The sequence below is a fragment of the Eucyclogobius newberryi genome, unplaced genomic scaffold (genome assembly GCF_026437365.1).
Source record: "Eucyclogobius newberryi isolate DKJ021-1_F unplaced genomic scaffold, fEucNew1.0.hap1 SCAF_1, whole genome shotgun sequence".
Lineage (NCBI taxonomy): Eukaryota > Metazoa > Chordata > Actinopteri > Gobiiformes > Gobiidae > Eucyclogobius > Eucyclogobius newberryi.
This window is the reverse complement of record NW_027315723.1, coordinates 22,943,460-22,968,544: the sequence shown is the minus strand read 5'-3', so window position 1 is coordinate 22,968,544 and position 25,085 is coordinate 22,943,460. Positions and strand designations below refer to the sequence as shown.

The following is a 25,085-nucleotide window of genomic DNA, read 5'->3' as shown; positions in this document are numbered from 1 at the left end:
AGCAGCAGCAGCAGCAGCAGCAGCAGCAGAAGCGGCAGCAGCAGCAGCAGCAGCAGCAGCAGCAGAAGCAGCAGCAGAAGCAGCAGCAGAAGCAGCAGCAGCAGCAGCAGCAGCAGCAGAAGCGGCAGCAGCAGCAGCAGCAGCAGCAGCAGCAGAAGCAGCAGCAGCAGCAGCAGCAGAAGCGGCAGCAGCAGCAGCAGCAGCAGCAGCAGCAGAAGCAGCAGCAGCAGCAGCAGCAGAAGCGGCAGCGGCAGCGGCAGCAGAAGCAGCAGCAGCAGCAGCAGCAGAAGCAGCAGCATCAGCAGCAGCAGCAGCAGCGGCAGCAGCGGCAGCAGCAGCAGCAGCAGCAGCAGAAGCAGCGGCAGCAGCAGAAGCAGCAGCAGAAGCAGCAGAAGCAGAAGGAAAACCCCATTCTCTAGAATTGGTCAACTCTTATTGCAATGGAAAGTTAGGCGCTGTAAATCTTAGGTAATATCCATATGACATTGTGTCTTTATCGTTACAAATACACACTTTCGAGCTGTAATTATTAATGAAATGCTTTATAAAAATCCTCCTCTGCGCCTCACGCAGTCACTGAGGCATCAGGTGGATTACGTCCAGCCGGCTCCGCGTGTCACGTGTCCATTCAGCCCATCTGCCGTGCGCGTGCGTGCGCAAGTCTGAGCCGCGCGCGCGTCCGAGCGGGTCTGGAGGCTGCAGGGACACTTCCCTCATCTCGCAGGACACACGCGGGACACTGCCGTCTCTGTGGATCTATCGTGTGTGGAGGACCGTGTCACTGCGGATAACGCTCAACTTTCCTCCCGCGGATGCGGCTGAACCGGTGCGTGTGGGCAATGGAACGGCACGCGTCCTCCTCGCGTTAACGCAAAGACGGCTCCGAAAATTGAAGATGGGAATTAACCAAACGGGGTTGGATTTACAGCTCCTGTGCGTGGTCTTATGACGTGATTATCGGCCACATCTCCAGGACCACGGTCTACTCTGAGGTAAGACATCGCAGGGATCGTTAGTGCTGCTGGTGCTTAATGCCTCTTCTCTGCCTCTTCTCTGCCTCTTCTCTGGGCGCGATGTCCTATTTACTGCGCCCCGTGAACTCTCTGAGATCTGCTGTAAGACCGCAGGCCTGTTGGGGCCTGTGACGTTTATCTATGTTCTGAAGAGAATATGATCATTATAATTCAGGGCCACCATTTATCAATCCTGTAGTGACACATTATACCACTAGATGGAGAGTCAGATGACTTGGTGTCATAGCCTATATATGCTTACTATGGAGTTAGGCCCATTCTGGAGCAACAACACAAGCTATTTTAGGAAACAACTTCAAACAATTAACCTAATGCTTTAAGAGTGCATTCTTCACTGCAAAACATTATAATATAATACAATACAAACTTTATTTCAGACTCAATAAAACATAAAAAACCCACATAAGACAAACAAAAGAATACAACAAATTCTATAGTTCATACAAGAGCACAAGTAGGACACATACGACTCAACATGACAGCATGCTGCAGCCGTAGGCCTACAACAGTTTCCAGGCAGGTGATGGCGTCTGTAAAGCTGCAGTGCTGTATATAACCATACGTAAATAGGGCATTAAGTATTTTTTATTAGTTGGAATCTCACAAAGATAAAAGACTTGGCTATTCCCTTTCAGTCAAATATATATGTTTCATCAATACTGTCAACTGTACTAGACTATTATGGATCATTAAACAACACATTTGTGTTTTCCTCTACTTATGGAATATAATTATAGTATTAACTGTTCAAGTTAATACAAAATAGTATTTCTCAAATAAAATGGGGACTTCATTGTTGTAGTTAAGCTGTTTGGAATGTAAACCGTAAGTTTAAGTAAAAGATAGTGATGGAGCCAGGTCATGCACATAACATATAAATTGTTAGGCTATTGGATCTCGTATCATGTGTCATGTTATTGGTATCAAAATGAATTGTGATGAACACGGATTCCTATCTCTATTTGCATTGTTGTCATAAGTGTGAAGTCATTTAAAACACAGACCTGTGGCAGTTCTGCTCTTGCACTTACTTTAAATGATAATGCACCCTGTATGTTGAAGAGGACTAAAAGTAATACCAAAGAAATGCTCATCACAAACCCAAATGTGAAATCCTGTACATTACTCAAAATGTTTTGGACATTCGGATACGGCCCAAGCCCTTTTCTGGCCCACTCTATCAGAGTCAGAGTATTGTTTTATTGTTGATGTATCTAATCCAAACCTACAATATACAATGCATATTTACATACAGACAATCTAATATTATATATTATAGAATACAGATGTACCGTAGTCAATTTGAAATAAATATTATGATAAACTCTTGACTAATTACCCATAAGGCAGTGTGTCTCTGTGGTCATGTCATTGGAGCCAAAGGGCATGTCTCTGGTGCAGTGTGTTGCAGGTGAACACTTCCTTGTGAACTTTACCTATTTACAACTACAGTACCAAAGTACTGTAGTTCTAAATAGGTCTTTTACTTTATGTAACGTAAAAGCAATAACACAATTTGCAAAACTATTCATGCAAGTCACTTCTTAGTGTGTAGTACTATATTATAGGACTTTGCAGTTAATAAAATGTAATTACATTTGTGATTATTAACCTAATCCAGTTTTAAAATTGGATAGAGTAATTGAAATAATTAACTCTGTGCTCTACATGTCCTTGAATGGAAACAATGCTCATGGATTATACCTTTCTACTTGTGCAACAGTCTGTGTTGAGCTATGCTGCCTACTTTCATTTGTTTGTTCTTTTCGTTTTAGGCACATTGATGCCCCATGTTCACCTAAAGATAATGATTGTTTGAAAGATTGTGATTTCAGTTATGACATTTTATATTTTGCTCACATGCAAAATTCTAGATCTAGGCCAGTATCAAAGCATTTCTGTTGGTGTGGGAGCATGGTTCATGCTGCAATATGTTACACAGTCTTATATCGTATCAATCAATAAATGAAATAACTTGAAGTGAAGCACATTGAGTAGTCTTCATGCAGAAGTTATCAGGAGGATATGGTCCTGGCAGTACGACAGAGGGAAACAAAAGTGCCCTTCGTCCTCGGTGACATCCACATGAATTCTCGGAACATCATTGGTCCTGGAGGATCTTGGTGCTTCTCGTCATAATTTGCTGCTCTTACAGAGTTACTTACAGGGAATCCAATGATTTTGTGAGAGCCTTTTACAATGTTCTAATACTGAGATGGAGTTTCAGCAGCAGATGCAGGAAAAAAGTGTTTTCAATGAATGAACTGTGAAGGTTGTAAAGGTGGACATGATGTGTGTGACAGAAATTCAGCTTCCTTAAGACTTATATGTTGAATTTGTTATGTTTTTGAAGTATTTGTGTATTCTCTGGACCACTGAGAGGAACAATTTAAAAGAAATCTCATACAATAAAACATCCTAGCTGTTCTACACCAGACTCAGTTTCTTCTCCACATGTCATCATCTCTTTTGGCTGTGTAGCAGAGAGTATTCTGCTGTGGAGGGTAAAGTTTCAGTCTTTGTTTATGATGGTTGAACACATGAGAATGTGTGTGGTGTAGTGTGTCCCACAGTTTTAAGTTGAAGTTTTTGAGCATTATGCATGGATCCAGACTAAAAGATCAACTGTTTAATGTTGATGTTTGTACACACTGAATAGGTTTATTGCAAAGGTTTTAATATCTATTTTAGATGAGTTCCTCTGCCGTTGTATATTCCAAAGACTCACAGAACTTTCATCTTTATTTTAATGCTTTTCTTGTGGAAACACCTCAGGTTTATTGAGAGGCTGCTGAGAGTTGTAATGTCTTAAACCATGTGGACCGGCCTAACACAGCTCTGCTCTCTCTCTCTTCCACTTACTCTGTTGTGAGATGGACACAGTTTTGGTAAGAGGGGCAAATACAGGTGAATACTGTCCACTCAGAGATGACCTTTGGCTCGGTGGGATTACACACAGACCTTAATGGATTTAGCCTTAACCCTTTCAACACATATTTTGGAGTCATGCTATAGTAACCTGCAGGTGGGCTGGGGGAGGGCTGCTAATCTGGCCCCTGCTCTCTCCTGTGTCCGCAGACTGGACACCACAGTGAAACGGGTAATCCCCTCTAATCACATCTGAAAAGTGTTGTTCATCTCACTGCTGCTATAACCCAAGTGTCATTCTTTCACACTTATGTGTGTGCTTTATTGCTTTATCGCAAACATTGTAGAATCCCAAGCTTTTGGCAGTTTATCAGCTTTACACAAAACTATAAAAAAGCACCGGCATTGACGTTTGGTCCCATCTGTCTTCCATCCTGAAATAACCACTATGTTGTAGATAGATAAAACTGTAAAACGAATATGATAGCAAGTTAGCATAGTCACAGGACGTAAAAAGCATGGTCATTAAAAATATAATTATGGTAATTGCATGATAATTACTCCTGGGGACAGGACACATCTGTCTTTCTAATTTATATCAATGTACAATCATAACTAGACCCGCATAAAGACTGTAAAAGACTAGGAGAAAGTATTTTCTTGATAATAATATGAGAACTAACATTTTTACCCTGCTATCACTGTGCTGTAAAGTGTGGCCAATAAAACGTACATAAAACTAAACTGAACAGGATATCTCCTTATTCCTCATTGGTGCATGTGCTGTTTTTGCAGTTGCTACAGTTATGTTTGCAGAGTACGAGTCCTCTGTGTGCAGAGATGGACAGGTTGGGTTCTAATGCCTGGTGTAAGCAGCCCCTGGGCCTCAGCGGATCTAAAGCCTATAAATAATGGCACATATGTCTCTGACGTCCTTTAAGCTGGTCCTGATCCAGCGAGACCTGCACGAGCAGGAGGAGGCTCACAGGTTACACCAATCTGACACTACTCTGGAGAACTGACCCACAGCATTGTTTAGAAAGCTTGAAATCTGATAGATATGCAATGCAACGTTGCAATAATGTTTCCTTGTAAAACCAAAAAAGTGAGCAAATGTTAATGTAGCTGAAATGTTTTATAAAATAGATTTAAAACATTTATTAGGACATACAGGGCTGGGCCATGTGACAAAAATGATATATTGTATGTATATATATATATATATATATATATATATATATATATGTACATTTTCTCACCTTAATAAACCATCCTGCGCTTATTTCTGTGTTTACTAAATGTATTCCTGCACTCCCAAAATTCATTATTTTCTCACCCAACTTTCGTTGCAAAATCAATTCTTTCCTCAAATGCAAAAATAAGTAGTTGAGAAAGAGAAAATAATGTTTGTAAGCGCAGGAAAACATTTGTTTGTTAACTCTTGACGTCCGTCTAAAAGTGGACCAGAACTTTTGATTCTTTGAGCAGACTAATCTATTTATATATTTAAATAGTTTGATGCCTCTCCACGTTTTAAAGTCTTTGAAACAAGGTCCCTCCCACCCAGTGCCTCTTGAACTAGTCCATTCTGACGTGGAAGGGGGAACACATTTTGATGGTGTTTTCTTGTTTAAAAGTAAACTACTACTTTATTTATTTATTGTGATGTTGAAAGAAAAACGTTTTTGTGATTTAAAAAAAGATATATATATATTTTTGGCCTGTAGGCTTTTTTTGATAGGACAACATGAAATAGGGATGAGTTGGGGAATGACAATCTTTGGTCACACCCTCTCTGTTTTTATTTACCTTGTATGTCCAATTCATGTGGTGTGGTTAGGTGGGCTGATCCAGCTTCATTAGAATTCCAACTCATAAATATGATGGGAGCAGATGGGCTGCAGAGATGTTTCACACAAGCTGCCGAGGGTCCGGTCCAAACTGTGGGTGACAAAGTGCTGAGAAGAAGTCACAGCTGGTGGATCTGATCTTGGAGTTTCTGCTCGGTGTGAAATTACTGCGTTCTACTGCTGAAGTTCTTTTTTAAATGCTCATATGTATCTGAGAACGAGCCATAAAAGCGCTGACCTTACCACCACTGTTCGCAGTGACCAATCAGTGTGAAGGATTTTTTTAACGTCCCGACAACTTTCAGCGAGAGACTTCCCAGATTGAGAAGTGAGACACAGATCAATCTGGCATGAGCTAGGTTATAAAAGTTAAAAGTCCAAATCTAAATGCGATGCAGCTGAGGTGGTCATTGACTCGGTGGTCACACTACTGCAGACGAGTAGGGACGGACTTGTTTGTTTATTCATGTTTTTGAGATGCAGCAGACTGAGATGTGTCGAGCACAGTGTTGAGTCATTGACTCGAGAAAAGCATCTCCGTGCAGAAGTCACCATGGAGACACATTTTTCACATGGCAACAACCAGCATCACCAGACCTTCTGTTCACAGCATACCACCCACTGTCTCAGTGTGATGAAAGGCCGTTGCCATAGCAATTGACACTTTGCATTTAAAATATTATATATTTTGAATGGGCACAAGTCCTCAAAATGTCACTATGATTAATATATATATTAATAATAATAATAATAATAATAATATGATTATTATTATTGTTGTTGTTGTTGTTGCTGTTGTTCGGGTCCTGCACTGCACTTTTCTGGAGTCTGATGTTTTTTCCAGGGACCTGCCACTCCTGCAGTTTGGGGTCACTGCCCCGAGTCACCTTCCATAGTCATATATGCAGGTCAGGAACTCTGGTTGTTCATCTCTGGCCCGTGCCAATTTTCTCATCTTGAACAGAGGTGCAGAGGAGAGCTGCTTGTTTTAGAGGTTTGCACATGTGTACTGAGGGCCCCTCCAGAGACTGCAGTTTGTGCTCCAGTGAGCAGACTGCGCATGTGAATCTGTGGCTGTTTAGGGCCAACTCTGCTTCAGAGAAGACTTTTCTTCAGGAAAGATGTGGCTGGTGTTGTTTGTGAAGGTGATGTTTGCGGAACATGAAGCTTTATTATATGTTATTATTATGTTATTGTGAGTATCTCTTCATATGTGTGTGTTTTGTGTCGTAAGAGCATTACACACCGGTAGTAGAACTGTGAGAGGATGTGTCACTTATTCAAATGGATTCTGGGGCATAAATAATCCAATAAATGTCAATAAAAATATGAATATGAATTCGAATAGAAAAACTTTATTGTCCACAGATGTAGCCTACTGGAGACTCAGCAGCATAAATAAGGAGAATTGGAGCAAACATAACCTACTGAGTTTGTACCAACAGTGTGTCAAATACAGGCCTTTATATACAATATTAATACACTTCGTAGTTTCCCTCCAAAATGAATTATAAGTGTTACATATGTCAGTAAAAAAATAATGACTAAGTTGCAAGGCAATTTGTAATATTAAATTCAATTCAATTTACTTTTGTAACGCCCAAAATCACAACAGTAGTTGTCTCGGAGGGCAACGGTGAAAACAGATTAAACAATGTTCATAGGAACTTGGCAATATCCCAGGGTCCCCTGTCCTTAGGCCCTCCTTCTCGGCCAGGAAATAAAGAAACCTGGAGGAGTTCCGTGGTGAAGGAGAGATCCGACTCCCTCAGACGGACAGGCGGACGCGAGATAGACAGTGGCGCTGGACCCCTCAGGAGGAGAACCAGTTCTTCCACTGAGGAGGAGAACCAGTTCTTCAGGAGGAGAACCAGTTCTTCAGCAGGAGAACCAGTTCTTCCAGGCCGATGAAGAACGGTTCATATAGAGTAGAGACCGCTCCTCCAGGGACTTGAGGAGCATTTGGGTCCACAGGTCATCGATGTGCCTGTCCCACTCCCGACGGGGAAGTGGGAAAAGAAGAAGTAAAGGCAATGAATAGATGCAGGTGAAATATAAATCATTATCGACTGAATATTGATGACCACCCCAAGACTGCTTGCCTTTTCTGAACTATTTAAACAATAGTGAACACAGCTCTGTGACATAGGGTTGAAAATAAAGCAAAGTCAGCTGTTAAGTTGTCGGCTGCATATTTACATATGTATCAAAGTTTAACAATTTCACTGAGTTCTCTCACAAAGAGAAACAAAATAGTTTTAGCTCAATACTATCAATGTCAGTCACTTTATATCTCAAGTCAACACTATTACGATTTCAAACGTTTATCAGTTCAAATATATAACTTTTACAGACTTTGAGAAGGTGTGAAGTTAAGGTGCTCAAGCACCTGCCCCTTTGCCTTTTGGCTTTTTAGTCTACATATTTTCTATATTTAATATTTGACAGCAGAGATGACAATCAAATAATACATCGCTGCTGCTCTCTCTCCTTCTCCCCCTCTCTCACCCATCTCACTGCCTCACCAGTGGCCAAACAATAAAAACTTACGTCAATTTATCATTCATACCGAAGGTTTAAAATGTAAAGTTATATTCTGTCTGTCCTGATTTAGAGAAGGAAGCTTTAATTTGCTTTACTGGACGGATGAGAAACCAAAAGGTGTGAATGGAGCAGTTTTTACATAACAATGAATGACACTCATTTTTCACACATTTACCATGAATCCGTACATCTTGTGGATTAGGGCTGGGTATTGCCAAGACCCTCACGATACGATACGTATCCCGATACTTGTATATTCCGATACAATTCACTCATTATGATGTATCCCGATACGTTTTTGAAAAAAGGGTCTTAAAAATGTACCAAATGGTTAATGTTTTACTCTGGATAAGAAAATGTATGAAATTTCATGTTTATCAACAAAGCACTTTTTTTTATAAATCCATTCTGCTCTAATAACTTCAGACATCCAACCAACTGATCCAAATAGAAATATAAGGAACACATTCTAGTAAAGTATTGCATGTTTCTTGCCAAACAATTGGCCTGGTCTGAACATGCTGCAGCAGCATCTTCTGCACAGATCAGCTTCTGATCAGGTCCACAGCTCCTTCTCACCTCGACCGAGAGGAGCACAGCACAAACAGCAGATCAAAAGTATTTTTTTTAATCAAAAAAATATCAATACTGTGACGATACGGAGTCCGTGACGATATATTGCCGCATCGATATTTGATATTTTGAACACAACCCTATTGTGGATATCAGTAAAAACAATGCACTCTTCAATGCAAAGGTCTAATTTATTATAATCAGAGCTGGTCATCAAAATCTAGATGAATGTGCAACAACTTGTGTTTGAACCTGATGGGATGATTAAGGACCAAAGGCCTGTTACCCATCGCATGTACTGGGTCATTATTTCACACATAGAAGGTGACAGCTGCTTGTGTGTGTCTGTGGGTCGATGTGTGCGTTAAGTGAGGCTGCAAGGGCACTGCCATTGTCCTGTAAGCGGAGTCAGAGCGGTGTCAAATCATTTCTTTGTGCCTTCCCTCTGGTGTATCTTAATCATATTATACAGAGTTACATAGGTCCAGAAGTTATATATACACACTTGCAACTGTATGCAAAAACTAAAAACAAAACGTACCCCCTTCCAAAATTACGTTACCGCGGCTATGAGGAAATGACATCTAATCAAAAATTACCAGGGGGAGGACCCCCTGTTTTTTAAAATTTTATTTTCTTGTTTATTTGTCTCAACACCTATGCACAGAGTTTCACTGTGAGAATTTGAGCATTCACAAATCTAAAAGTAATTTCTAAAGAAGTATCTAATAAAAGCCATACTTAAGTTAATTTAAAGGATACATATTATGTGTCTTAAAAAAAAAACATGTTTAATCATTGTTCCCTGTGTAGTTTTCCTTGCTGAGAAGGTAGGTCTAAGAACAGAGGATGCTGAGACATTTATCCATTCACTAATTTCCTGTGAACATTCTTTAATCTGCTTCTCTATTTCACTGTTGCCCTTCAAGGCAAGTGCTGTTGTGATTTTGGGCGTTACAAAAGATCAACTGAATTGAAATTAAATGGAATTGAAAACATAAATTATTGCCAGACTCGTTCTTTGAATTTCTCTCATCTGGTCATGCCTGCCAAAACTCATTTAGACCTGGGGGAAAGAGCAGAGATCCAAATGTAATTTGTTTTTATAAAACAATACAAATAATGCAAATTTTTTGTCCTTTAAGCGGTATGGAAAAGTGCAATTTTGTCATGGTAGAGCACCTGCCTCTCAAAGTGCATGCACATCTCTAACCTAACCTAATTTGTCCTCTAAGGCCTGTACAGGAGCCTCCGGCACCACATCACACTCAATATTTTTCCATGGAGCTGTACCCGTACAGACGCTCTTATTTGAGCTGAAATAAAGTAATTTAGTAAGTACTCCGCTACCCTCTTTCCCCCTTTTTAGTTTGATCGTTGAATCGGATGCAAGGTTTTTTTTGCCTTGCCATACAAATCTTGAGATTGTTTTATTCCACTCATAAAACAGCCGGTTGGGGATGGAACTTGGGAGAGTCTGGAATAGATAAAGAAATCTGGGCAAAACATTTGTTTAATACTTTCAATCCTTAGATTTAAGTATGGAATACGATTCCATTTTTCAGTGTCTATTTCATTTATTTAAAATAATCTTTATTAGACACAAGTGCAGACATGTTCCAGCTAAGACAATTAAAAATACAAATAAAAACAGTAAAAAATATTATTTTTTTTAACTCCGAGGTGCTGGATTAAAGACGTAATACCCAGGTCTGCTATAGATCCATGGGAGCATGTTAGTGCTAGACCTCTAGCAGCAGCACCCTACGCTACTGACTGCATCTGTGGGGAAAACACATCCTCTTGATGACACTTCATCCATAATATTCTAGAAAAAGGTTCAGTTGTAGTTATCTGGACTCAGTTTCGAAAAAGCTAGACGTTTCGACTCTCATCCAAGAGTCATTGTCAATTGACAATGGAACACTCCTGGACGAATGAGGGATTACACCGACATATTTCCAAGAATTTTGGGCCTAAAACCTTGGATCTAGTTCGGGAACTCGAATTCGTCCATATTATTTTTGTTCATATTCCAATATATCAAGTGAGTTCATATCTGTCAGCTGTTGCTCTGCTCTGGGAAATGAAAGCTGAAGCTGTAAAATGCATATAAAAGCTACTCACTTAAATGGTTATGATGTTTTGTTGTTATATATAAGAATTTGTTGCCCGCAGAACAGTGCAGTGTGAAACAGGGGATAAAACTAGAGAAGGGCATTGTTAACAACCAACCAACCTTGTTGAAACCAAATTCGACTTTACGATGCTACAGTCTGCTCACATGAAGCGCATGTGTGCCATCAGCTCGACCACCTTATATTGGATATTTAGCAAAGTATGTCTTTTAAATGACAGAAAGGTTTCACGTCTACCATCTATTAATAAAAAGAAAACAAATAGTAAGTAAGTAAGTCAATTTTATTTATATAGCACCTTTCACAGACAGAGGTCACAAAGTGCTTCACAAAACACAGAATAAAACAATAAAAACACAAAAAACTTACAGTGAACAATACATATACAACAATATACAGTAAAATCAGTCCGTAAAACAAGTGCATTTAAAAGGCTTGACTAAATAAAAAGGTTTTAAGCTGACCCTTAAAAGCAGTAACTGAGTCCAGTGACCGTAAGGAGAACGGAAGATCGTTCCAGAGTCTGGGGGCAACAGCCTGGAAGGATCTGTCTCCTCTGGTCCGAAAACGGGTGCGAGGAACCAGCAACAGTTTCTGGTCCAAGGACCTTAGTGAGCGAGAGGGAGCGTATGGTTTAATCAGATCGCTGATGTACGATGGGACCTGACCATTTAAAGCTCTAAAAGTTAAAACAAGAATTTTAAACTGTATCCGGTAGGAGACCGGCAGCCAGTGAAGGGCTTTAAGAATGGGTGAAATGTGGGCCCTTCTATTTGTGCGGGTTAAGATCCTCGCTGCAGAGTTCTGGACCAGCTGCAGACGAGAGAGTTCCTTCTTGTTAAGACAGGAAAACAAACTGTTACAATAGTCCAAACGTGAAGACAGAAATGCATGAATTATAAGTTCCAGGTCATTTTGAGACACCATTTTCCTGAGCTTAGAGATTTTCCTCAACTGAAAGAAACAGTTCCTCGTCAACAGCTTGGAGTGGTGCTCTAAAGACATGTCTTTGTCAAAGACAACACCCAAGTTTCTAAGATTAGGTTTTGTAGTCTGGCCTAAAACACCCAAGTACTGGTTTTATCCCTGGAATGGCATCATCAGGGGCAATAATCAGAGTTTCTGTTTTGTCAGCATTTAGCTGCAAGGAGTTTTTGCTCAGCCATTGTTTAATTTGCACTAAACAACTGACCAAGGAGTTCAGCTTCTGGATCTCAGAAGGTTTAAAAGAGCAATAGAGCTGAATATCGTCAGCGAACAGGTGATAGGACACATCACTAAACTCTTTAATGATCATTCCCAGGGGAATTATATAAAGCAGAAATAGGACGGGACCCAAGACGGAGCCCTGAGGAACTCCACACAACAGATCAGCTGAGTCAGACATTATTTGGTTTGCAGCAACACTAAAGCTCCGACCGGATAAATATGAGGAAAACCAATGAAGAACTGACCCCGATAGTCCAATCAGGTCCCTCAGTCTGTTCAACAGGATATGATGGTCGACAGTGTCAAAGGTCAACTGTGCAGACAGATCCAACAGAACTAAAACAGTGCATTTCCCAGAATCAGCAGACATCATAATGTCACTGGACACTTTGAGCAATGCGGTTTTCGTAGAATGATGTTTGCGGAAACCAGATTGAAAAGAGTCGTGAATGTTTGACTGATCAAGGAAATCGGACAATTGTTCAGAGACCACCTTCTCAAGGATCTTGGACATGAACGGGAGCTTTGATATGGGTCTGAAACTTTTGGGGTCTGTCGGGTCCAAGTTAGTTTTTTTCAGTAATGGCTCAACTATGGCATGTTTAAATGGACCAGGAAACACACCGGGAGAAAGAGAGAGATTCACCATTTTGGTCCCCCAGGGGCCAATAACATCAAACACTTTGAGGAAGAGCCTGCAGGGAAGGGCATCTGATGTACAAGAGGAGGGTTTCATCTTGGTCACCAGAGCTGAGATGTCTTCTAGAGTGACAGGCTTAAAAGAAGACCAGTTTTGGGAAACAGGCTCCACAGAAACAGGTTTATCAGACAATGGGAGTGGGATTTGGTCTTTGATCATCTTGATCTTATTGATAAAGAACCTGAGGAATTCATTGCTGTCGGCTTTGCAGGAAACAGGAGTCACTGCAGCTGAAGGACAAACAATAGAATTTATAGTGTCAAACAACACTTTGGGGTTTTTCTTGTTGGATGTTATTAGCTGACGGAAGTAATCAGCTCTGGAACTTTCCATCATTTCATTGTAAGATGACACAAGTTCTCTGAGGTGTAACCTATGGACCTCAAGACTAGAGGTTTTCCACAGACGCTCAGTTTTTCGACATAGTCTCTTTAGGTTTAGGATATCTTCATTTATCCAAGGACAAGCTTTTTTCTGTGTTGACAGAGTGGATTTTACAGGTGCCACCTGATCTAAAATGGATAAACATTGGCTGTTAAAGGAATTAATTAAACTGTCCACATCAAGACAAATAAACATACAAATTGCAGCTTTAACCTGTCCAGAATCACATGACTCCCAGTCTGCTCAGCATTGATCCTGACTTTTATACTCTGCTTAAACTAAAGGTTAACAAACTCTTGTCTCACTCTTGTCCACCAGTTTTATGGAACAGGAAAAACTCTTAATTTGGCTCTGTCTGAGTAGGATCCTTCTAAATCAATAATTCAACTTGGGGTTAGTTAAACCTGCTTTGTGAAATGGGACCATTTCTCCTGTTGGTTAATCACATCCATTACAGGGTTGTGCAGAGTAAAGTGGAGCAGCTGCACAGATAGTGGTGTGTTTTGTGTTTGCCGTTAACTCTCTTTACAGTCAGTTTCTCTCACTCTGGTCGACCTAAGCTCTTTACAGTTGACACCTGCTTCTTTATGGGATTAGCACAGAAAACTGCAGCAGAGATAATTGGATATAGCTATTAGATACATTGTCCAATCAGCATTTTTAATTAAGAGAACATTAAATCCATGCATGGGGTTCCAGGCGTACACAACCTTGTGGAGGCTAAGGCCAAACATGCACTTGCACTGCCAATTTGTTATTACATTGACAAGAGGATTTTTAGCCCAATGTAAGACCAACTTGCCTCTCCACGACTTTGGGGAGAGTAGTGCTTCTCGTAAACAATTGCACCCGACAGTCCAGCGGTCTCTCTTATCCAAGTAATAACCAGTCCCATCCCTGCTTAGCTTCAGAGATCTGTGGGGATCTGGTATTGATAAGTCGGTATGGCCATTATCAGAGCAGTCATACAATGCCACACTCCCATTACTGAAACTAAAAACGTGTAGGCTATAAAACTATTTTATAAACTATTTTATAAAGCACTGGGCTGAGAGAGAGAGAGCGAGAGAGAGAGAAGAGCCAGAGACATATGCTGAATGTGCACACTCGTAGAGCTGAGAATGGGGGGCTCCACACTTCAAAAGTTTCCTGTTTACACATTTTTGAGTGAAACAAACCTGCTCCTTTATAAATCAGCTGTGCCCAGAGTGGAAAGAGTCCCAAGTGGCAAGTTCCAACAGAATGACACGGGGAGCACCCTGACCCTTTGTCCGGCTCACAAGCTCCATACAGAGACAAAACAATGACAGCACAATCTTCAAAGCCTAAACTGTTTTCAGGCCATTTTTTATAATCCATCTAAAATTTTAACTGTTAAAACACATAGCCTGTACACCATGGTTACAATACTTCAATTGTATGAAGAACCACATAAACCGTCCAGGTGTCCTAATTAAAGTTTGAGCTTTTGTGTTGTAGTCGGTACTCTGAAGACTCTGTTCCCAATCAAGCGTGAGGCTCCAGCTCACAGACAGGTGGCGTTCTAGCTGAGAGCAGGCGCGGTGCACAGAAAGAGCCCCATCTCACAGCAGAGAGCAGAGGGATCTCATCACCTCCAAACTGCAGCGATGATGTCCTGATGGCTCCATTGAACCCGGACCTGCAACATGAAAATAGTTTCCTCTGCAGGTTGGCTGGGAGCTCCATAGTAATGGGTAATGGATAATGAGCTGGGTAATGAGCTCAGTCACATGGGAGGAGCTCGGAATAGAGCCACTGCTCCCCCACATTGAGAGGAGGCAGCTGAGGTGGCTCGGGGATCTGTTCTGGATGCCTCCTTGACGCCTCCATGGGAGGTAACTTGCCCTTATTACACCATAACAACAATAAAAAATAGCTATAATTTGGATATAACTATCAAAATAAAAACATTTATGCAAAGGACTGAGCTATTAACTTTAAAAACTATAATTGTGAATTGTCTGATCCTCTGATCCTTGTAACAGTCTTTAGGGGGTTTCAGGGGGTTAATACAGCTCTATATACTTTTCAACACTCACTCCTCCTGTTTGTCAGCCTTTATCTTGTTTTCAGTGACAAGCTTTAAGAAAAGTGTGAAGAACTGAAATACCTTTTTTTGGCACATTTTATCCACGTATTATCCAGTTGGAGTTGAAAAGTAAGCAATCTATGTGTTGACATGATAGAATGTTATTGGACATTTCAGATTGTTTCAGAAACAGAATCAGAAAAGGTTTATTGCCATCGCCAATGAACAAAATTCATAGAACATACATAGGAACTTGCTTTAGTGATTCGGTGTAACATAAAACATTGAACAATAATAAAACAACATGCATGCATTAAAGAAAAAAATATTTAAATCTACTCTAGGATCAAAACCAAAATAGGTTTACTATGTACACAAACACATACATTTACAGTTACAGTTACAGATGTAGTGCAGACAGTGAACAGTGAAGTGAGTGATCGATTAAATGATGGTTAAAGTGACAAGTGTGTAGAAGTGTTCATGAGTCCAACATCATCACACATGTTCACAGAGGATTATCTTAGCTCTTCCTCTGTCCAAAGAGAAGCAGAGGGGAACTGTAGGAGGAAGTGCTGACACTGGATAAGATCACAGATCATGAATTAAGGAGCAGAGCTGTGCCGGGACGGAGGTGTTTTCTGTGTGAGGACAATCAATAAGATGTTCAGGCTCTGTAGAAATGGCTTTCCCGAGGCTGGCATTCATCATCTGATCCAGATCCCACAGGCGCCTAATCCAAGGATTCTCTGTGCAGTCACAGTGCTTCAAAAGAAGTTTCTAGATTGCATACAATATTTTTTGAAAAAGGATGTTAAATAGTGAAGAACCACAAAATTGCATGTTTGGAGAGAAGTTTGTTAATGGAGAAATGTGTCTTGTTTCTTTATAAGACCATGTTAAAGTAGCCATTATCCACAAGGAAATGCACAGACTGTTGGAGAGAGTGTGGCAGCCAGGAGGAAACCACTATCATCTGTTTTGGGACTGTCTTGTTGCTCACAAGTATTAGATTGAAACCAATTAAGCCTTACAGACAATTTATGACTTGACATCCCACTGGATCTCAGCAAGATGTATTTGGGCGTCAGGACTCGATTCTCCACTCTGCCATGGACACAACCAGCAGCAATCTCTGGAGCCTCCTCCTGGAAGCAACATTTTTGCTGCTTCCAGGAGGAAGCTCTCACAAAAAAAACTGGACAGACATTAAATTAGTCCAGGACTTAATTTGAAAATGGACAAATTTGACAGCCTCTGGACAAAATGGAATAATTTCTTTGGGTTTAGTGGGCCATGATTTATTCTTGTGTTTTATAAATTTGAAAATGAATAAATAAACTAAACAAAGTAATAGAAAAAAGAAAAACCTTAAATGCTCAAGTAATTGCAGATTATCCTGTTAAACAATAACACTTGACTAGTATTGGATTCTGGAATATACTAAAACTAATGTATTTTTATTGGGCCTGAAAAAGCTCGGTCGGTGCATTTCTAGGTTGTAGATAGTTGTATGTATATTATGCTGTTGACATGTGCAGTTGCCATGCAGAGGGGGAATGACTCATGCTCACTAAACAACCAACCCAACTCCATGTGAGTGGGGCGAACAGAAAGCACTGCTGATATTTTTAGCTCAGCTCTGGTATTTCATTGTCAACTTGAGCAAGAGTGAGTTCAATAAGAGTTGGAATTGAAATACTAATTGTTTAGAGACCTGCGTGCATTTATTGATAACAAAAGAAGTAATTATATATTAAAAATCCTGGCATATTTTCAAGTAATGTACAATCATTAATAGGGATGCAGACCTAAACCCACGTTCAGGTTCAAGTCCGGATTCGAATCCAGAGGTTTAGGTTCAGGTCCGGACCTAATGAGTCCGGCTGAACTTATGCCATTTTTGCATAATGTTATAACAGCATAACACAAACTACTTGGCTAAATTAAGTTGAAGACACTTGAACAAGGACGACAATCAAACACAAGGCTTAACTGCAGACTGAAATAAACTCAACTTGTCTGCTTTATTCACTGTTTATAAACAGAAGTTACAACATACAAATCACAAGCTACTAGTTAGCTAACACACATTCATGTGTTTTACTAGAGGAACAACTTCCGAACAAGAGCATGTTGAGTATTGGTATTGGGGCAGCTGTTTCAGCTGATACTATGTTTGTCAAGTGTATTACTGGTTTGACTGGGCTGTTCCCCACACCTGAAGTTTAATGCTTTAGATACATTTCCACTCTTTAATTTTGCAGATCCATTGGCATCAAAGTTATGTAAAAACCTTCAAAAACTAGCATAACAGTCAACTAGAACCACTATAAATCAATCAACTTCGAAGCAGTATCAAAAATAGAATATGAAAATATTTTACACTACACACAATACATCATATTAACAGCATTAAACACAAGACCATATTTAACAACTGTAGAATACAAATACTATTACAAAATATAAGCTCCAATTAATGAATCCAGCAATTAAACAATATTACTTCGACTTAGTATTTACTTAGATGTATAAATATGCATATTGCACATTAACCCACCTAAATAAATGCTACATCACACCACAACATAACACAGTTATTTTATTCATATTGTAGCGACCCTAGTCTCTAGTGCGCGTGCGCGCGGTCTCTGGGGAGGAGCTAAGAGCGGGCTCAGGAGACGGTTTGCACTAGGTCATATAGGGAATTGGAAAGGAGGAAGTGACGACAATGCCCGTGACGACATGGCGAGGACGACATGGCGGGAGCCGGGCGGAAGTAAACAGGTGGTCGACCGTAGTAAACATGGCGAACGGTCTCGCTAATTCTGCTGATCCATCAATAATTTTCACTCTTGGGTCCAAACCTGAAGTTTACGATGCATTTGATGTGTACAAGGACCAAACAATGAGTTCCTGGTGGTGTTGTCTTGCAGAGAAACAATTTAAATGGGCGTGCATTGAATGTAAAACAAAGAATTGTGAAAATGTAAATCACATGGGTCTGGGTTTAACCCTAAACCCTAACCCCTAACCCCTGACCCTAACCTTAAACCCTAACCTTAACCTTAACCTAACCCCTGACCCTAACCTTAACCCTAACCTTAACCCTTAACCTTAACCCTTAACCCCTAAACCTAACCCTAAGTTTTAGGTTTACTTCGTTTGGCTAAAACTAGTTTATACCATGACTTTGTATTAGCAAAAGTGTAGCTAACTCATCCCAAAACAAACTAGACTGCCAAAAAATTGTTAAACTTGAGCTGCGAGACGGTAAATTTATTTCTCTCACCCCCAGGTGTAGCAAAACCGTGTAGCAAAATGGTGAACCGCAAGTGATTTGGGCCGCAAGAGCGCCGCCATCTTGGATTTCGTCACTTCCTTTCCAATTCCCTATATGACCTAGTTCCAACCCTCAGGAGACGAGGTAGTTTTTGATGTTCCTGTTCCATCACCATGGTTACGGCCCACAGTAACCAACTCTGTTCAAGAAATAAAGTGACAACTTGTGAGCACTAAACCAGCATCACTGACCTGAGCGAGAAGTTACGATATTTACACCCAAACCAAAGCACAACCCGCTCCTTTAACAAGCGTTAAACTAACACACGGAGCGGCACAAGCGGCGGCTACAAACGATTCAATTAAGCCAGCGATCTTCCCGAAGGTTCGGTCTCTGGCATCTTTAAACTCATTTCACCGGCTTCAACTTCTGCCGCGGGGAAGACGCGTGCGTCGCTGATGCTCCGGGCCATTGACAGCGTTTACGTCTTTTCCAGCGCGAATTTCGCGATCTATGGAAGGTTTAAGATGGTTTAGATTCTAGAACGTAAAGGATATAGAATGTGAGTGGTAGATTTTTAATGAGTCCAGAACCGAATCACCGGGGTTTCGTTTTTTTGGGACCTGAACCGAAAAGGTCCGTCGTAGCGGTACGCATCCCTAATCGTTAATGAAACTGATGGAAAAGATGGTTCAAGAAAAGAACTGCGTGACAAACTATAGACTGCATTGGAAAGGACTGAGAATGATTCTCCTGTTTTTTAATATTAAAATATTAATATTTATGTTACGAACTCAGTTCGGCTAGGGAAAAGGAAAGGAACACATCCAGCTTGTATAATGGTAAAGCAAGTAGTTTAATTTACAATAAAAATAGGTAAATAAGACTGTTAAACAAAAAAACAAACTCGACCAGAGTCAACATAACAAAATAGATAACTGAAAGTGAATCCTCAAACGAAGGGACGTCTAGTGTCAGACACACACAGAAGAATATAGTAATCACAGAACAGAAGGCAAACTAGACACTGAGTCTGAGCCGCCCGATCAGCTGCTGGGTGGTGCTGGACAGGTGCAGCGTCAGGATTGGTGAAGCGGAGCAGCGAGGCACCAATCCAGGGATGTAGACACCCACAGCCAATCCAGGACTCAGGCACAATATGCAGAATATATATGCAGCACTTAGAACACACATCCACATTAAAGTAAGAGTTTAAATTTACAGGAAGTAGTGATGAGTTCCAAAACAGATTCAATTAAACGTCCAAATTATATTTAGTGATTTCTACTGAATTGCCAAAGACAAAAGGAATGTAAAGGGCCAGTGTTTTGGCTTCAGACGATTCACTGACAATGGTTTTAAACTGACTGACTGGACTCAAAGCTAATCATATATGTGTGTATTAGATGCATGTGTTTTCATATCAAACACCTGCTGTCACACTTCCTGTGCCACCAAATACAACTAAATATTGATACTGGCGACACAGCAGCCATGGACGGAGAAGTTGGTGAATATTTTAATTCAATCCCAAGGGATGGAGGTGTATAGTGTCAAACAATTTACCTGGAGATTGAATGAAATAGTTGTAAATGTTGGGATGCAACACCTCCCGCCACTGTGTGTGTGTGTGTGTGTTTGTGTGTGTGTGTGTGTGTTTGTGTTTGTGTGTGTGTGTGTGTGTGTGTGTGTGTGTGTTTGTGTGTGTGTGTGTGTTTGTGTGTGTGTGTGTGTGTGTGTGTGTATGTGTGTGTGTGTGTGTTTGTGTGTGTGTGTATGTGTGTATGTGTGTGTGTGTGTGTGTATGTGTGTGTGTGTGTGTGTGTGTGTGTGTTTGTGTGTGTATGTGTGTATGTGTGTGTGTGTGTGTGTATGTGTGTGTGTGTGTGTGTGTGTGTGTGTTTGTGTGTGTGTGTGTGTATGTGTGTATGTGTGTATGTGTGTGTGTGTGTGTTTGTGTGTGTGTGTATGTGTGTATGTGTGTGTGTGTGTGTGTGTGTTTGTGTGTGTGTGTGTGTGTTTGTGTGTGTGTATGTGTGTATGTGTGTGTGTGTGTTTGTGTGTGTGTATGTGTGTGTGTGTGTGTTTGTGTGTGTGTGTGTGTGTGTATATGTGTGTGTGTGTGTGTGTGTGTGTGTGCGTTTGTGTGTGTGTTTGTTTGTTTGTTTATTCTGTATTGTGTTTTATTATTGGGTTTTCCCTGTATGAATGAAAAATGAATAAGAAAACCTGTAAACAGTTTTCACCCAAAAGGGGGCATAGCTGTAGCGCTAGCCCAAAAGGGACAAAATCTGAAATATGATTGTGTTTTCGTGAAATGTGTATTCTAAGTCATATAGACTTTAATTTGAACGTTGACCTTTGACCTTTTTGACAGACGTGTGAGACTATGATGTGCCACAGTCTTAGTGTTTGCTCATTTACCTGATATGTTTCGGCCTCTCGAGAGGCTATTGATTATTCAGAAAAGGGAAATTTAATACATTTTCAGTACTATTACTACAAGCTGCAAGATTAATTGCAATCAATTCAAAATCTTGATTGGAATTTGATTGGAAGCAATTGGCAAAGGCCATTTTTTAAATGCCATAATTCCTCCACATATATCAAAAGAGTCCATTATGTTCTGCTCCATTAAAATGGCTAATCCTGTAGTTTAGATCTGTACAAACATGTTCTGAAAATGTGATTCTTTAGTTTATCAGTTCATAGGCCTATTTCAGTTTTAATTTTAAGTCAATTCTCCTGGACACATTCAAAATGGGAAATTTTAACAGAATCCTTTATTTAAAAACATAAATCGCAAATCTAATCACAAGCGCAATATTCGCAATATTAGATATTTTTCCCAAATTGTGCAGCTTTAGTTTGCAGTCAGATGGTGTAAACAAACATGACATGCTTTGTACTCTGCTGCAGACTCTCTAACCTGGCTCATGGTTTATATGTGCATCACTCTACACAATATCTATCTGGACTGAGGAAAGCAGTCGGGAAAAGGTGTAACGTCATGACAAATGTTTGAATCTGATTGGTCAAAGTGTCACATAACAGGAACAAGCCGAATCCAGTCAGAGAAAAGCGCAGACTTCTTCCCCGTCCTCAAATACTCAAAGCACATTTAAAAAAAAACAAAATAGGCCGTAAATCTGCTAAAATAGGCCAAAGTATGTCCGTCTGTCCGTCTGGTCAGCCACTCAGCAGCTCAAACTGAACAGCGAGAGCCTGATCAGATGATTCTCAAGACTTTATGAAACACATGTCTATCATATATGTGAGACAAATCAGACCCTACACGTTTAGCTGCACTATGTCTGTTGAGTTCTTCTTTGATGTTCCATTTTGATGAAACCTGACTTCCTGTTGTGTTTTGCAGGGATGGCCGTGGAGCTCGCTGAACAGCTGTGTTCCTGTAAACTCAGGTCAAGATTCAAACGGTGAGCGCTTACTTTGTTAAAAAAAACAGGAATGGTAACAGTAATTATAATTGAACATACCTTTTACCTAAATGTGAATAAATGAAATACTCATCCTCCATAAGACAAACAAAAATAATAATAAAAACAATATTTTTGAATGAGAGCGAAATATCGCAATAATACCGATATTGCAGTACTGAACCCCCATTTTGCATATCACACTTTTTTCAATATCATGCAAGCCCAAATTAATTTCATAACATAGACCATGTAAATTCAGATTGAACATTTTGTGAGCTGGTTCTGTTCAGTGGCTGATTGGTTAAGGCGACAGCACATATGCCAGGCTCCATGTGCAACCGGCCGCACTGTCGCGAGTTTGAATCCCGGCTCTAACAGTTTGCTGCATGTCCTCTCTTCTCTCTCAGCCCCATTTCATGCTCAGCTGTCTAATAAAGCCTATGGGCCAAAAGATCCTTAAAAAAAAGAAAAGAAAAGAAAGAAAATGTGTGAGATGGTGAAAATGTTTTAAGAAGTCGTCTTGTCTCAGCTACTGCAGCTTGTTAGGGCAAGATTCTGGTGTTATATCGGGTCTGTTATATCTGAGAGTCAGGCTGTGTCTCACTGTGCTCAGTGCACTCTCGGCCCTCAGGGGAGGATGGCCTATCACTGTAATAAATTGAGCAGAGACTTTCCCTGTGGGGTCGGGTGCCTCCTGCCAGCACACATAATGGATAGATATTGTGTTTCCACTTCCCAGGAGCAGCAGCTAATTGGCAGATGGATGGCTAAATGCAGCCTTGAAAAGCTAACACAATTCAACTGTTTGGGTGCTGAAATGAGCTGCTCCGTCAAAATTTAACAAAGATAACTATTATACCACCATTATGTTGGTTGTTACTAGTGGTCATCTCATCTGCCAGTATCAAAACTAAACCGTAGTCTGAAAAGGTTGTGCAGACACATAGTAGTGTGTTTAGACCTCCAGCATGCTTTGTCTTGATCCCACGTTGCTCCAGTGTCAATGTGGCTGACTAACCCTCTCACCCTGATGGTCCGAGGCCACTGATACTGTGTGGAAGCTGTGGAGTGTGAGCCGCACTGCCTCACCGCTGATCTATTGTACTACTATTCCACAGTAGGACTTCCCTGGAGAAAAACTAGCCTTGAATAACATCAAAGTTCATAGAAACAGCCCAGAGTCCGCAATGGGCCTGTGCTGTTGTCTAATTAGCTCCGGCTGATACTTAGGCAAAGATAGCTGCTCCACATCTCTGAGTCTAAAAATAGCTTTTGTCTCCCGGTGGACGCCAGATACCGATGTGCAGTGTACTGTACTTAGAGTCTGGCAGGTACAGCAGGACATGTATATATTGTTGCCTACATTTGTATTCAGGTCAACCTTTATTTTTCTCTTTCTGTGAAAAACAAAAAAGACTTCCCCTGGGCGCTGTCACTGCACTACGGCACTAACTATTCAGATCGTGTTGGCAGTTGGAAAATGCAGTCTATGCGGCTCCAAGTGGGTCAGAGTGGGTCGGGTGAAACTTAGATTTTAATGAAGACACAACAAAAACAGAAGAGCGCGCACTTGTGCAGATATTTTTACCCCCAGAGTTTGTTTACGCGTGCTTCTGCAGCTAAAGGGAAAATGACTTGAACCATAATGTTAAAAATATCATGCCTTTGTCTTGGTAAAACGCACTAATGATTCCAAAAAGCAAGATGTAACAGCCACGCTCACATATTCTTATCCTTTTTTAATTTCAGTGCAGCTTTTAACACTAAATCCTTTATAGTGAATCATTTTGTCTGTGTAAAATGAGTTTGGTTGTTTTGCGCAATTGAAATTCTCTGTGCATGTAAACGAGTTTCTCACCCAATTTATCTCCCCATAACTAAAGAAAATGTTCATTTTCAGTGAAAAAATAAATGTGTTTGCTCATTATTCATAGGGAGATTGACAACACCATCACTCAATTGGAGAACTATGTATTTGCGCCTCAAAACCCCTGCCTTGGATAACACAAATGGAATACCTTTGGAACATACTTTCTGCGGCTGGAAAAGAGGCCATCACAAAACAAGGGATAACACAAACTGCACCAATGACTAAGGACTGGACCAACATAACTGACAGACGGACAATGGAACAAATCACATACGGACTCAACGTGAAAAAAGACAAATTTAACAGAAACTGGACAAAATGGGCCACTCATCTTGGACCATAAGTGCCTTAACCTTAGCCTTATTTTCCCCAAATTCTTATTTTCAACCCGACATAATTATTTTTTTCCCCTCTGGTCCTTTTTAATGAAAAAATATAATATATAAAAACAGGTACGGTGCTATAATAGACAAACCAAGAACCAATTTGCTTTAGCGCATTATCGTATTATTATTTCCCTCGCACAGAAGGTGCCATGAAAGAAACACTGTGTCCCCGATGTGTTTATCACTCAGGGGGTCTCACAGAGCAGTGTTGTCCTGAAAATACATTTTTACTTCAAATGAATTTGAGGAGAGCACATAAAACAATTACTGCTGTCACGACACGTAGTTTTACAAATTTGTTGAAAGTTGTTGTTTTCAATGAGTTCTTCACACAATCTCTGCTACTTATGAATCCCACTCACATCAGCAAAACCAACTCACCACAGTCTTCTCTGTTGACTGAAATCCATATTTGAGTAGAGTAGAGCAGGGCTTGTGTCACTCTGCCATCATCTGTGCCCTGGGGCCCATACACGGCATGGAAGAGTGTTAAAATATTTAATAGTTCCATTGCAAACACAGTAAAAGCTCCATCTTCCCAGAAGTGGATGGACCTGCCCAGGATTGGTTCTTTCAGTCTTGTTCTTCTGTTCTGGGGCAGACTTTACAAGAACACCAGCACAATGAGAACATCACATTTTACACAGCAAACAAAGGTCTACTAAGGTCTTGACTATTACATTTATTTATTTATTTTAAATGTCGATACTCTCTCCAAATTTCAAGCTGCTTGATTTATTTTACAAGCTGTTC

General features: G+C 40.5%; 2 protein-coding genes across 2 annotated transcripts in view; both read left to right on the top strand.

Annotated features, from left to right (window-relative positions):
• Window positions 1–825: 825 nt before the first annotated feature.
• Window positions 826–25,085, top strand: part of lrfn2b (leucine rich repeat and fibronectin type III domain containing 2b) — a 32,679-nt gene continuing 8,419 nt past the window's right edge. Inside the window, exons 1-2 of the mRNA XM_072440419.1 lie at window positions 826–992; window positions 22,013–22,073. The gene's annotated coding sequence lies outside the window, so the exon portion shown is untranslated. The remainder of the gene's footprint in view (window positions 993–22,012; window positions 22,074–25,085) is intronic.
• LOC140355774 (actin-1) overlaps window positions 21,516–25,085 on the top strand; it is an 87,697-nt gene continuing 84,127 nt past the window's right edge. The window contains exon 1 of the mRNA XM_072440440.1: window positions 21,516–21,519. The gene's annotated coding sequence lies outside the window, so the exon portion shown is untranslated. The remainder of the gene's footprint in view (window positions 21,520–25,085) is intronic.